General features: G+C 41.4%; 1 protein-coding gene across 4 annotated transcripts in view; it reads left to right on the forward strand.

Moving 5' to 3' along the window:
- The window catches only part of arhgap32b (Rho GTPase activating protein 32b), a 100,259-nt gene that overhangs the window by 42,704 nt on the left and 42,767 nt on the right, over positions 1-14,788 (forward strand). The window lies entirely within an intron of this gene.

Genomic DNA, 14,788 nt, shown 5'->3' on the forward strand with positions numbered 1-14,788 from the left:
TGTTTATGAAATATTTGCAAAGTAATCAATCATATCCTTCCTTTATTGCTCGAAATCTGCACTTTAAATTTCAGATTTAATCACAACAAAATGACAAAAGTTGTTGCTTAACCTTGTGGAAATTCAGTGGATGTAGGACAGCCTCTCCTTGACTAACAGTCCCGTTCTGTGTAATTGCGTCGCTCATCATCTTGAGACCTTTTTTTCTACTGTTTAATTCATGGCTGAAATAGATGGAAATTCTCAGAGACACAAATATGACGCGGGAGACGTCAAACCCGGTCCCTTGTTGATGGAAATAGCTGATGATTTGCATTTGTTTGATATTGTCCTCTTGAATTATCCCTCAGCGCGGTTACAGTACAGCCGTGCTTTGAATTAAACATGCTTTGACAGCGCCTTCTTTGAAACTGATATTGAAAAAGGTGAAATTCTGTCTGTCAGAAAGCAGCTTCGATAACACTCATGACCGCAGATTTAGGACAGCACCATCTGTCTGTTTGGATGAACATTTTTGTACTACCACGGGGCACTCAAACCCGAAGTCTGCTGCATGCAATCTCTTTATCAAGATATGTGTGACTCCTATTGGGGTATGTTTGAGTCCAGGGGTAGGCAAGTTTTCTTGGCGGAGGGCCGATTTTCTTTATTGTAAATAGACCGAGGGCCGAAGCCGCTGATTATTTGCCCAAAGTAAAGCACAACACTGGAAAAATGACCATCTTATATGAGATAAATGACTTAAAATTGCTTGAATTAAAGTTCTTCCATGTTGAATTTAAGTCTGTTTGAACTAATCCAAGATACAAATGCTATAGCGCCAATGGAACAAAAATAAAACCCACTTGAAATCAGACAAACAATTGTTTTTTCACGTAAACTGACACAAAATTATCTAAATTAAGAGAATGACTACTACTAGAGGTTTTATCTCATCTAAGACCAGACCAAATCTACTAAAAACTCAGATTTAATCTCTTTATTCAAGTAGATTTATGTCATTTCTTCCTTAAACGATTATTGTTTGTCCAGTGCACTTCTTTCTTGTGCCAGTGTTGTACATAATGTATGACCTAATTGGGTGTATTGACAGTATTTCTTACCGTTTTTTCTCCCATTTAACTCTAATAATGTTAAAAGTTCTTTCTGATTTGTGTAATAATGTTTCTCAAAATCATCTTGAGGGCCAGAGGTTCTGTGCTGAAGGGCCGGATTTGGCCCCTGGGCCTGACGTTGCCTACCCCTGTTTTAGTCCATGTTTTTAGCATGGACACAAAAAGCACAGTGCTGTCCTAAAATGTAATGAATCAATCATAAACTGCAAAGAAACACATTGTAAATCACATAGAAATAACTAAACCTGCAATAGATAGATGCGCTACCTGACCAAAATCATGGCAGGTTTACAGACTCCCCAGCTCTGACGAAACATGTTTCTAAAAAGGGCATTAGGGCGGGATCTTCACTGTAGACTCCACCCTTGCGTGACATGTAGTTTGCACTGCTCCAATGCTGACAGTCCGGCCCTCATTAGTACGGTATTTCTTAAAACGAAAACCAGCCTGGTCCCCTTAATTGTAACTAACCCAGCGTTATCACAGGAGGAATGTCTAGCTGTAGAAGGTTTAAGAAAATTAGGGACTTGTGTCTAAAGTCCAATGCATTTCAATGGGGGACTAGCGGCGATATGGAGGACCAACTGCAGCCACCTCAGATCATAACCGTCCAGGTGGCAACTTTTGGTCGGACAGTGTACACACAATACAACCTTTGAAATTAATTATTAATTATTTTATTAATTAAAAAGAAGGTATTGAGTTGACACACTTACAGGTAACATATGTAATATAATATAATATAATATAAATAAACATATTATGAAGATATAAATTAATCCATCCATTTTCTTCCACTTGTCCGTTGCCGGGTCCTGGGGGCAGCTGTTGGAGCCGCCCAAATCACATTGCACCAGCCCCTATGGCTCTTCCTGCAGGTGGTGGGTCCACAGAAGGACGGCCTCACAATTAACCGTCTCTCATAGGACCCTAGGACCTGTTTGCCATGGGAGACCCTACCAGGGGCACAAAGCCCCCGACAACAGAGCTCCAGGATCATTCAGGCGTTCAAACCCCTCCACCACGTTAAGGTGGCAGTTCCAGGAGGGGATATAAATAAATATATAATACAATAAATGAGTAACATCTTATAACTTATAATGAGAAAACTGTTGAAATTCAATCATATTTTTTATTTTTAGTTGTAACATATTCTTCCAAACGGCAGATGACCCTGACTGTGCCGTGCTCTGGTCGACAGATTTATTATTTCGTCAAAAAAGTGTTTCAAAATTACACCTCCACTCTGAATTTGTCATTATGGCGAGAAACCAGCAGGGGTCAGCATGCATCTAGCTTTATTGTCATGAGGAAGCCGGCCTCTCCTGCCCTCACCTACAGATTTTTCAATTATGCAACTCGGTTTTCCACCATAAAGGGAATTCTATATCAGTTGTCTCGATTCATTAGCCTCCCTTAGTATCCCAGCAGCGCAGGAGTGTTTTTTCAAATAGCAGCGCCTTTTTTTTGTTTTGCTTGGATATCGACTGCTGCTGTGTGGTTTTTAGTATTCATCATGGCAGCCGCCTCTCAAATGAACACGGGCCCAAAGCTTAAGCTCACGTCCTCTTTGTTTGTTGAGAGATTAATTATTCAGTATTTGTTCCTCGTGTCAATCAGTATATTTTCGCTCTAATCTTCTGTCAACCCTAACATGTTTACTTGTCTAATGAATCGGTTCAGTTCTAAATGAATGCGACATGATAGAAGTACACTGCCGGAGTTGAAATGTGCAAGTCAGCCAGTCCCTTTCTGCATACGTGCTGCTTATTTGGAAGAGCTTGTTGCTTTTTGTATCTGGATGCTGCTTGGGCTACGGAGACTTGTAAAAGATTAATGGCTCATTAATGGATAGAACCTGATAGAACTAATCACTGGAATTCATCTAAATAAACTTTGTGGCTCTTGACAAAACTGGCCCCACCTGCCTTCCCTAATCGTTAAGTGTTAACGACTATCACTCATTTCGGCCGTGCTGTTGTTAATCTGTTCCTTGTGTTTGTTCAGTGTCCAAGTGCAAGATTGCAGACAGAAACATAAATAAAAAAATGTTCGTGCCGGAGTTCACGCTGGCACACGGCCTTCAGCTGGAAGCGACATATTCTTTCATTTCCACAATAAAAACCCCCGCCAAAGGAGAATGTGAGTCAGCACAAGGGTTTTGTTATGGAAACATTAGGACCTCATTGTCACAAAATGCCAAAGAGCGACGTTGAACTGAGCTGTACTTGCAAGGGCATTATTCACGTGTCAGAAGCTTTTAACATTTGAAGTGCAAGTTATAATCTTTACCGAAATCATTCAGATTGCGTTGGGCACGGGCGCTGGATTTTCAGTTCAACACTCCTGAGATGAGTGTTCTGAAAAACCCCCTCACTCAATAATAGTGACAAGAAGAGAATGATTGTCTGGGATATTTTTTTACATACCAGATGCATGTCAAAATCAGCATAGAATGTGACTTTTTAATAAGAATTTAATAAGGATTTTCTCCATCTACGGTTCTGCATTGTATGCCTGCCAAAGTAGTTGCATAAGGAGTTTTCGTGGCTTCGCTGTTTAATACAGCTCTTTGCTCTAATAAAGACACCCAAATGTGCCCCTTTAGATACAGCAATGCGTCATACAAGGGGGCGTGGCCTAGCTGAGGGGGAAGAAAAGCTCTAAAGGGAATCACAATGTTTTTTTTGGGCTATAAACATATAAGTCATATACCAATAAAGTTAAGCCAAAATCCATATTGATGTCTTTTCTATTGCAAATTATTCAGTAGAAGCGATAAATGGCACTTGTTGCTATCGTTAGCATAAGTAGCATGAAGCTAATGTTGCTTCCTGGTTAGCGTCTGTTCTTTTAGCCCCCACCTGAATCGAGCACATTTTCTCCAATTCGGCATTACCCAAATCTAAAAGCTTGGGGGAAAAAAAGCATAAAAATATTGGCAAAATAGTGACAAAAATGCAGCAAAAAAGCGACAAAAAACATGCCGGAAAAGGAATACAAATGCAACAAAAACGCTTCAAAACTGTGACAAATGTGGCGAAAACACGACACAAAAGCAACCAAAAGACATCAAAAATATGACAAAAACGCAGTGACAGTGTAAAGCCTAACTGGAGAAGAAAAAAGAAAATGTTCTTAGTTCAGATGGGGGGTAAGAGGTTAAGTATTTATGGCTGTTGCTCCTCTCCATGTCTCTGTATCCTTATTTAGTAGAACAACATATTCATAATTTGTCCAAGTAATGGTGGAGAAATGGGAGAAAGTTCAGTATTTCCCCCCTCTGCCTGCTTCGAACATGACCATACATGGGCATTTCCAAAGATGCCGTCTGTATCTATTGGTCCGTTTTTGCCAGGCTGTGAGTGACGCGGGGGTTTAACAAATCACAGCGAAGTCTTAACTTTCAGAAGCTGGTGATGGCTTTCGTTATCTCTTAAATGCGAAGTAAAGATTCTACGAGAACCATGATTGATTCAGCTGAAACATATTTTGAATTCATATGATCATGTCCATCTCTATTTTAAAATAACAAACAATACTGTGGCCTCTGCGTTGTTGTGGTTCACATTAGTGAGTCCCTCTGGAAAAAGGGAAAGTCTTCCTGCTATTTAACTGTTTATCTCCATGTCAAGTTACTCAACATTTCTGGCTCTGTCATTTGAAAAATGTTTTAATGACAATAGCTCACAGGCCTGTAATTAAAGTGCCCCACCACCGCAAAATTGAAAAGCGCTGTGGAAAGAAAAGACGTAATGATATGCTGTGCCATCACACACAATCAGCCTGTCGGTGCATCCCTCCGCCTCGAGCCAGCAATTTGAATATTATACCGTCTTTATAAGGTTTCTTCTGTTTGAGATAACGGTTTGCAATGTGGAGCATTGTATGTCACGGCTCAATACGCCTGCCAATTACACAAACTTCTTGTTCTGGTGTAAATGAGAAACTATTCTTAGTCCACAAAACTTGACACTCTTTTCACGAAACATCACCTGATTGCCTCTGTTAATCCTCCTGTTCGCGCTAGCATGCTCTCCGGCTCTGCAAACCATTTCTTAAGTCATTGATTCACTATACATCAGCAGCGAAAGTCAAAAAAAGTCTGAATGTCTGCTTCAATGTTACCATCAAATGTGAAAAGGGAAACTCTGATCTTGACCGTATTCATCCCTAAACTTGTTTCACCCTGCGTTTGCGCTCCGCTTGGTGCCACTTGAATGATTTGCTTAGAACCAACTCTTATATCCTCAGGCCTATTCCAGCCCCACACACCACTGACTACATGACAGCCTCTACACGCTCACAAAACAACTTTATTGCCTTCACTGCTACCATCACCGCTGAATCCAATGGCCTGCCCATAATATGATGTAACTGCACCCAGCCATTTTCTCTCGCCCTGCTATAGCTTATGTCTATTAAAGGAAACCCCAAAACCACAATAACCAATCTGTCTGGCCTTATAACTGCATTCAGCCTATATGCTGTATAAGAGAATTGCTCTCACACAAGCAATAAACTAGGGCTGGGAAGAAAATCGATTTGATTTAAAAATCGAATTGGTAGGTGAAATCAATGCATTTTTTCAAAATAGATTTTAATTCTTTTTTTCCTTTTCCCATTCATTCTCAATGGTAAATATGGATGCAGTACACTGTTTGGCCACCAGCGTCAAATTGGGGGCGCTGTTTAGCTCCTTTTGCAAAGTTAAGGAAACACTATTGTAGTGTCTTGGTGTTTATCTATCACAGAGCATTGTAGTACTTTCCCATTTTTCCAACTTTTATTACAAAGGTCGGTGACATCAACAAAGGTACATGTTAAAAATTGACTTATAAAAGAACTGATGCTGAACTGACTCTTAAAGTAAATGCCACATTAGATTATTTTTGGGGTTAAATGAATGATGTAAAGTCACTGTAGGTGCTGCAGACACAGTTGTTGTTGTTGTTGTTGCTCTATATTGCTACAATTATTGATTTTGTTCTACTAAAACCTGGCTCAATATATTTACAGTTCAGTTATTTTGCCTGATTTTCCAAAGGATTCTATTGAGTTTTGCTTTAAAAATCCATGGATAGATGGTATACCTAGCCACAGACAATAGCCTTTGTGTTAACAGCTGTGCTGGAGTGCCCTTTCTCTGATTCGCACATTGGCTGTGCACTTTTAACGGCATTATTCTGAATTAGAGCTGAATCGTGTGCGTACACAAGCAGCCAGGCGCGTGATGAAGATTGACACCTCTTCTTCGACCGTTCTTTAAGCCATAACTCACTGTCCCACTTTGATGATGACGACCAAACAAAAAAATGAGAGCTGAGGCACCTCTCATCACTTTTCCCACATGCACCCACACTTCGATCGCTCTCTGTCTTTCTCTCATCATCGACCTTTTACCTCCGCCCCATGAGCTGAGCATCGTGACACAATATGCTCCGGCGGCCCACTCGCTCCTCGGCTCACACAAAGGACCAGGAGAGACGCATGGAGATGAATTCCCTCCCCCGGCGGGACCCAATCCATCAACCGCGCGGCATTGCACCGAGGACACATCCAGCCGCGCTACCCTTTCAAACTCAAAACAACAAACACAAAGCGTGATTTAACATTCTCTTAGCGCCAGGATTGTCGATTTGCTACAGTAAGATATTGCTTTCGGATGACGCGGTTGAGGAAACTCTTGGCCGTGGCCCGACATTGATGTTGAACTTCGTGTCACATGTTCGCTCGGGAGACCTTGTGGGCCAGCGATGATGTAACCGCTCGATTCGCCCTTGTTAAACGAAAACAAAAGCCCAGAGACCAGAGACAAGAAAAACAACTCGCTCCTTTAATTGAGTTATTGGGGACAGCCAGGAAAAAGCTGCGCAATCTACGGTTTTATTAACATATTGGGACATGTGCCTGCAGTGGAATACTTTGAGATTTGGATTGCCATGTTATAAAATGCTATGCCACGTTGAGTAGTATTTCCTGCTATTGGACTTACAATTAATTTGAGTTCATTCTTCCCATTATATCAGTGCATCTGCAGAGTACAATTCAAACTTTGTATGAAAGGACACAAACATGCAAACTTTTGAGTAGCTTTAGACTCTAAACATAACATTTTATTATCTGAAAAAGTTCTGGAACTAATGGCGAGGAAGCATCTCTAAAAACAGATTCTCAGTCGACTCCACTCATTAGAGAAGTCTGCACAATACATTTGCAAAGTAGGAAAGAGTCGTCATTTGATCTAAAGTTTCTATTAATGTTTATGGTCCTTAAACAACACCCATATGCTCAATTACTTAACTAGTCGCAAAAGTTATGGCGGTTATCCTAAAGTTTTAAAACCGGAAGAAATTATGTCATGAGCCAAAACGGTGGCCTTTCGTCTTGCGGTTTTTACGACACTGATTTATTTCCTTTCCTGACCCGCCACTCTTGACAGACTTCACTTCCTCTCGCCGCTCACCTGGGGGTTGCTGTGTAAAAAGCATAGCTCGTGGGAACATTGTTACCGCAGTGGAGCGTTGAAAGCTCACTCTAAACACTTGCCCTTCTGGCCTCCGTGAACAAATCTAGGTCATTTTTTCCCCTTACATTTCAGGTTATAGTGGTTTGTATATAATTCCTGTTCGTTTGCGGATTTCTCAAATGGGGATAATGAACTATGGAGTGTACACTTTACACTGTGTTACAAATTATTATGCAAATTGTATTTCAGTGTCAAAAAGGTTCAAAAAAACTCATGGATGGTATTGTGTCTCAGGGCTCTTTGAATCAAGGCAAGGCAATAAGTGAAAGAAAAAGGATCTCTCTGTTGATGAAAAGGGTGAAATAGTTGAATGCCTTGGACTAGGTATGAAAACCTTCTATATTTCATTAAAGATTAAGCATAATCATCGTACTGTTAAGCGATTTGTGGCTTATTCAGAGCACACACGGGTTTGTGCAGATAAAGGCACAATAAGGACGGTTTCTGCCAGACAAACACATCAGATGAATAGAACAACAGCTACAAAGCAGCATACAGGTATTTGAAGCTGCTGGTGCCTCTGGAGTCTCTCGAACATCAAGGTGTAGGACCCTCCAGAGGCTGCAGTTGTGCATAAACCTTCTATCTGGCCTCCCCTAAACTGTTAATTGAAGCTCATGAACAGAAACAGCTGCAGTGGCTCAGAAATACATGAGGACTCATTTTCACACAGTCTTGTTCACTGATGAGGCCGTGTAGCCCTGGATGGTCAGATGGATGGAGTAGTGACAGTTGGTGAATGGCCACCATGTCCCAACAAGGCTGTGATGTCAGCAAGGAGGGGGCGGAGTCATGTTTGGGGCCAGAATCATGGGGAGAGAGCTGAAAGTGTGAAATGACCTCTGAAACATATGTGGAGTTTCTGACTGACTACTTTCTTCTATGGTACAAAAAGAAGAGCCGTGCTTTCCCTAACAAAAATCATCTTCATGCATGACAACGCACCATGTCATGCTGTAAAGAATACCTCTGCATCATTGGCTGCCATGGGCATAAAAGGAGAGAAACTGAAAATGTCTCTCCCATAAGTTTTTGAAAAGTAATAATGGCAACGTTAATAATAAGTAGTAATAATAACTCATGACTGTAGGCAATGTGATTTTGAATGTCTGAAACCAAAAAGTTGTAAAAGCCGCTTAATTTCAAGTTGAGTTTTGGAAAAGTAGGAAAACCAAACTTTGCTCCCAGCACCAGAGCGAGTTTGTCAGACTAATAACGTAGTGGTGACGCACAGTGGCCTGAATGACCAGTTTCCACTTATCGATAATCTACTCTTCGCTCTTTATTAGAAATCCATTTTTAGCTTCTCTCTGAACCCTCTCTCATTGACGCTGATGCATCGTCGAGCCACGCCCCCAGCACCACGCCGCGCTCCAAATGTGTGAATGCACCTCAGCCCCGCAGGATGAAGTCTTGCCCCCGTAATGGGATTTGTTTTGTGAACCCGCTCCAAGTCATGATCTCATCCCTTTACAGCGATCTGTCTGCGCCTTTAAATCCCATCGCCGTCTCCCGTCCCAGAGATCCATTTTTATAGCTTTAGTAATGGTTTTAGAGAACTTCCTCCTTCAGCACTGCAGCAAAGCCCTGCAGGCATCCGCGCACTCAAAAGCCCCTCCGGCTCTTCAGATAGACCAAAATATCAGTGTGAGAGCCCTGCTACGGAAGAGTAACTTAACCCACACATTATCGCTCTCAAGTGCTCTTCATTTCACCCTTCAGTTTAAGATGTTTATTATTAATGCTCCTGTTTAAGTTCAGTATCATTCAAGGCTTTACAAGGCAATATGGACAAATTGAGAGTGGTTCTTATGAGTTTATCAATACAGTTGAAATTGATTGTCTACTAAAGTGAATGGTCCATTTGGGTGTAATGCGTGGCTTCTTTTTATGCTCTTCCTGGTTTATTAGGTTCACAAAGATCTCGGATGTGAGAAAAGGCCTGTTTGTACCAAGGACTTTGTTAGTGTTATTATTTGGGCCGGACCGATATGGATTTTCGGGGTCCGATACCGATACCGATATGAAGGGGGTTGGCCTGGCCGATAGCCGATATAAAGGCTGATATTTTAAGTAATTTGATAAGGTTGTTTTTTTAAATCTCTCAAAAAGCCTAGTTAAGTTAAGCATTTATTATTATAGTTAGGTTTTCAATCATAGAAATATATAGAAATATCGGTCGACCGGTGTGGGGATTACAGATGGAAATTAACGTAGTGCTAAATACGGTGCAGCCATCTTTTTAATGTAACTACACACTGTCCTTTGATTGGCCGATGCCGGTGTGTACCACTAATATTTGTGGAGATTCCAAAACCAAAAACGATAAAGCTCTATATCTTATGGTTCCGAAATTATACGCAAAAGTCCGCTCCCATGAGGCCTAGGAAGTTGTGGGAGGGCTCATTGTACAGCTCTGAGCTCTTTCCGGTGCTGAAAGTCTCTCTCTATCACTGTCGGTCCCTTTTTTAGGGTGAATGGACAGAAATGAAAGGGCTGTTGGTTAATCATGCGGATGCAGGTGATTCGACCTAGTGTGTCAAAAGCGAATTGAAAATGTATTGTAGAAAGGCAGATCACATTTTTTTACTTCTAAAGCACGTAATAGAAATAATGAATTTTCAACTTTGACTAAAATCATTGCTTGTTTTTGAAATTGAGTAAATTTGTGATAGTATTTCTGGGGTTAATAATCCACATTAATGTTTATATAGCACTTTTCATGCTCTGGGAAAGCTCAAAGTACTTTCCCTGGGCAGCACTTTGATTTTTCTCATTTTTAAAGTAAAAAAAAGAGAACTAGTTAAATGTATACTGTTTGTGGCAGTCCAGACTCATCCCTAACTTTCCTAGCGCATTCCTAAGAGTTTTGAAGCACATTTTACACCTTTCAGGGAGCAGGGTAGTTTGGTGACGTTTACAACTAAGCTAAATGTTTTTTAGCATCGTCTGTGTTCACGATCGCTTTTTTTTTTTTTTTTCCTCCACAAACACTACCAACACAACACATGGGTTTTCATCTACTACTGCCAGAAGAATCAGGTACAGCACCTTGTTAGTACCGTGTCTCTAAATCCGTTCCAGATTACCATAAATTAATATTGACTTTGACTCTACTACAACAATGGTTCTGTGTTCATGTGCACTTTAGCCGTGGCCCCTGCTGTAAATGTCCTTTCTAACGCCGCTTCTGGGAAAGTCTTGCTCCCGTAGACTGCTGCCTCCAGTGTGACAAGTGTGTGAATGGGTGAACAAGGCACATTGTAGAGCACCTTTGAGCCCTAATAAGCTCAAAAAGGCATTGCTTTCTCCATTTAGTTGATTTACTCCGCTCCAGTTGCACCTGAATGCTCTCCAGTCTAGCCATTATTTGAATTGTAAGCAGCAGTAAGCGGAAAAAGCAGAATTGTCAGAGCATTTATGTAATCATTTTATGTGGCTTTTGTATTTTCTTTTTGTCAACCGCAGATGTATGCAGTTTTTCTAAACCGTTTTTGATGAAAGGAAAATCTTCGCTGTGTTCTTTGGATGAAAAATTCTACCCGTAAATACTGAGGCTTTGCTCCTAGTCCCGTTTCCTGGACATCATCTGACCTTCCCGCATGTGGTTTGTGATAAATCGGTCTGACCTGCCGGGGCCACGGCCCAGCGCAGAGCGGAATGAACTGGGTCATCGTTGGATTACCATTTCATATTCATAAGCAGCGCCACAGCAGTATATGATTTGACGTGATCTTTTATTCAGTGTCACCAGACATCCCAGCAAACTACCAAGTACGATAAGGTCTTTATGCAAAATGTGAAGGCTGGAAGTGACTGCGGCTTAGGAAGTAATCATAATAATAATAATGCATTAGTCTTATATAGCGCTTTTCCAGACGCTCAAGTCGCATTACAATTTTGTGCATTTTTCATTCACGCCATACTCGGTGATGGTAAGCTACTGTATTGGGGTAGACAACTGGTAGACCCCTCCGACCACCACCAACCACTCACTCACTAAATTCACCCAGACTTCCTGGTGTTCACAAATGGTCTCCCATCCAAGTGCCAACCTGGCCTTTCCCTGCTTTGCTGACGGGATCGGGCATAGTAAAGGCGGTATGGCCATGTTCATACTTCTCTATTTATTGTAGAGCTGATATGTTGGTCTGGTACTAAAATTGATATTAGTTCACCAGTTATGATCTGAGGTTGCTGCAGTTAGTCAGGTCTAGGTTCAGCAACACTATGTGCCCAAAAAATGAGAACAGATGATGACCTGAACATCCTGAATGACCTGGTTATTCCTAGTCTAGCTTTTGTCAGACCCTGGTACTCTTTGCATTTTGTACAAGGGTCTGGACCTTCACAATTGAGCTCCATTATCAGATGGGAGGGGCGAACTCCTTTGAAATGATTGGATCTGAGTTGTCGTGACGTATGTAATGCACCCGAGTGAGTGAAGCAGCTATCGTAACTCTTGGGGACATTCCTTGCGCATTCCAAGGCTTCAATTTTAATTTCTGGATATTTGGGAGCCGAGCCAGAACGGATTGAAGAGCTTCCACTGCTGTCGTAGCCGCCGCCATTGCCAAACTACAACCAGCAAATGCGGCGCAAATGCTTGACGTCACCTACAAGCCCCGCCTTCCCCGCTCGCTGAATGGTTGAAATTCAACCGATGTAACGCGGCCACTGAGATCAGACCCAGACGTACATGTAGGGAAATTATAATTGACCGGAGTTTACGGATGGCTAAGGCCAGGCTAGGTTATTCCATCAATGGATTCCTTCTGACAATGCCAGGATTCATCGCGCTCACATAGTGACAGGGCGATTCAAGGAGCATGAGACATCCCTTGAGACATGGATTGGCCTCCACAGAGTCCAGATCTTAACCCCACTGAGAATCTTTGGGATGTGCTGGAGAAGGGTTTGCTCTCCCATCATCAATGCAAGATCATGGTGTAAAATTAATGCATTTGACATTGCAGAAGCTTAGTGAAACAATGTCACAGCGAACGCACGCTGTAATCATAGGAAAAGGCGATCCAATGAAATATTAGAGCGTGTGTGATCTAGAAATTTTAACAAAAAAATGTATCATTGAAAGAGGACTGAAAACTTGCCATTTATGTGAAACACCTTTTATATCTTTCATCTGACAATGTCAAGAAAAAAATACTTCAAACTTTGTAACCAATTGTACACAAAAAGAGAAGGACTGGCATCTCAATTTGCTGCACAGAAGTTGGAGTTATGCAGGGGGGAATTGTGTAACTGCAGCCGGTCCCTGTATTATTGTGGCCTCTCTGGTCTCCCCTGGGTCCTCCGTCTGATGGGCTGTTTGCTCGGCGTTCCACCCTCATTGCGCCAGCCATATAGACCCTTTTTAATCCATCTCATGTGTGGATAGCTCATGAAGTCATCACAGCTGATGCAACCTACAGTTTTCTTTCCTTCCCGTTTTTCATTTGAGGTATTTGGCTGTAACCTGAGATGGACTTTCTTTAGCGGAGGAAAGGTTGCAGTCATATTTTGGGGGACTGTGTTTCTACTTTGCAGATGTGGTAGACGGAGCAGGATACAATTTCACAGCAGTGCGTCTTACAGTGAATCCTGACTCGCAAGTCGAAAGTGAGTGGAGTGTCAAAATCTGGGGTGCGTTATTTTATCTGAGGAAAAAGTGGAGAATAAACAATGGAGCAGGAATGAAAAGAGAGCATTAACGGTAGATCAAGTGCAGATGTTTTTTATCCATGATAGGAGAAATCTGTCATGATTACATTGCACACCATTCGTAATGTCCAAGAGTGGAATAAAGTAATGAATGACTCGCAAGCCATTTCCAAACCACTTATCACTAGACCTGGGTACCGTTACTTGTTTCCCCCCAATACTTAACCTCTTACCGCCCACCTGAACCAGTTCAGCATTACTCAGATCTAAAAGCATCTTGACAAAGTATCAAAATAGCGATGAAAATGCAACAAAAAAGTGACAAAAGAGCGCCGAAATAACGGGCCGGAAAAGCAACAATAAGACAGTAAGAGTTATTCCATACTGTGATATGTTCATACCTGAGCTTAGAAGAGTTGATGCATACCTGTCTGGTCTTTTGTGCATGCCATTGCCCGTGGAAAAGCGTGGTAGCTTCCAATTTCACCCCCTTTGGAGCTGTAGGAATATGTTGGGAGAGGCCAAATGCTAACGACATTTGGTCGTTTTGCACACAAAGACCAGACAGGTGCGTATCAACTCGTCTAAGCTCAGGTAAGAACATATCTCAGTGTCTAAAAACAGTGGCCTGTTCCTTTAAGAGTGATGAAAAGGCAACAAAAACACCATAAAAAAAAAAATGAAAACACAAACAAGAAAGCAATTAAAAACAGAGGAAAACACGCAAAAAAGCCGCAAAAAAATATGATAAAAACGCAGCAACGACGACACGACAAAAATGTTATGGTCAGTTTTGTAGGTCTTGGCTTTCAAATGAGGCGCTACACTGGCCAAGCTCTCCAGTCGTGAAGCTTTTAGATTTGGGTGTAGCCGAACTGGAGAGAATGTGCTTAGTTGAAGTAGGGGGTATGATATGGATCCCTGAACGATACTTTTTGCAATACCTACTGTATACTAAAATATTTGTCATCTAGAACCAGAAAACAGAGAAATTATGTTCATTTATTCCAGAAAGGACTGATTGAGCTGAAACAACCAAGTATCTTCCTTTAATGCTGTCCCTGGACTTGCAGGCATCAGAACTTGGTTTCTAAAGATGAAATATTCTTTTGGGAACCTGCTTTCGATACTTTTTCCATTCCAGTAGTACCTAAACTTTTTTTCGTGGTAACGTTTAACGGTACTTTACACTTTTTGCAAGCACAAACAGTCTATTCCTTGTATTGTCCAATATGCTGGGCTATTTTTCATTACACACGAGCACTAACTTCATAAAGCTGTAACAAAGATTCCTGCAGATATTACCAGAAGCCTTTATGTATTCCAGAAATAGCCTCCCATTCTCTTTTTAATAACGTACACACATTTATGTAATGACACTTTTGTGATTTTCCCTGCCTAATACCGTTGTGTGAATCGGTAAATCTGATTTAATTATCTGCTGTGATGAATGAATTGTGTAGAAACCAGATTTGTCCTGTGA

The sequence above is a fragment of the Gobius niger genome (assembly GCF_951799975.1).
Source record: "Gobius niger genome assembly, chromosome: 11".
NCBI lineage: Eukaryota > Metazoa > Chordata > Actinopteri > Gobiiformes > Gobiidae > Gobius > Gobius niger.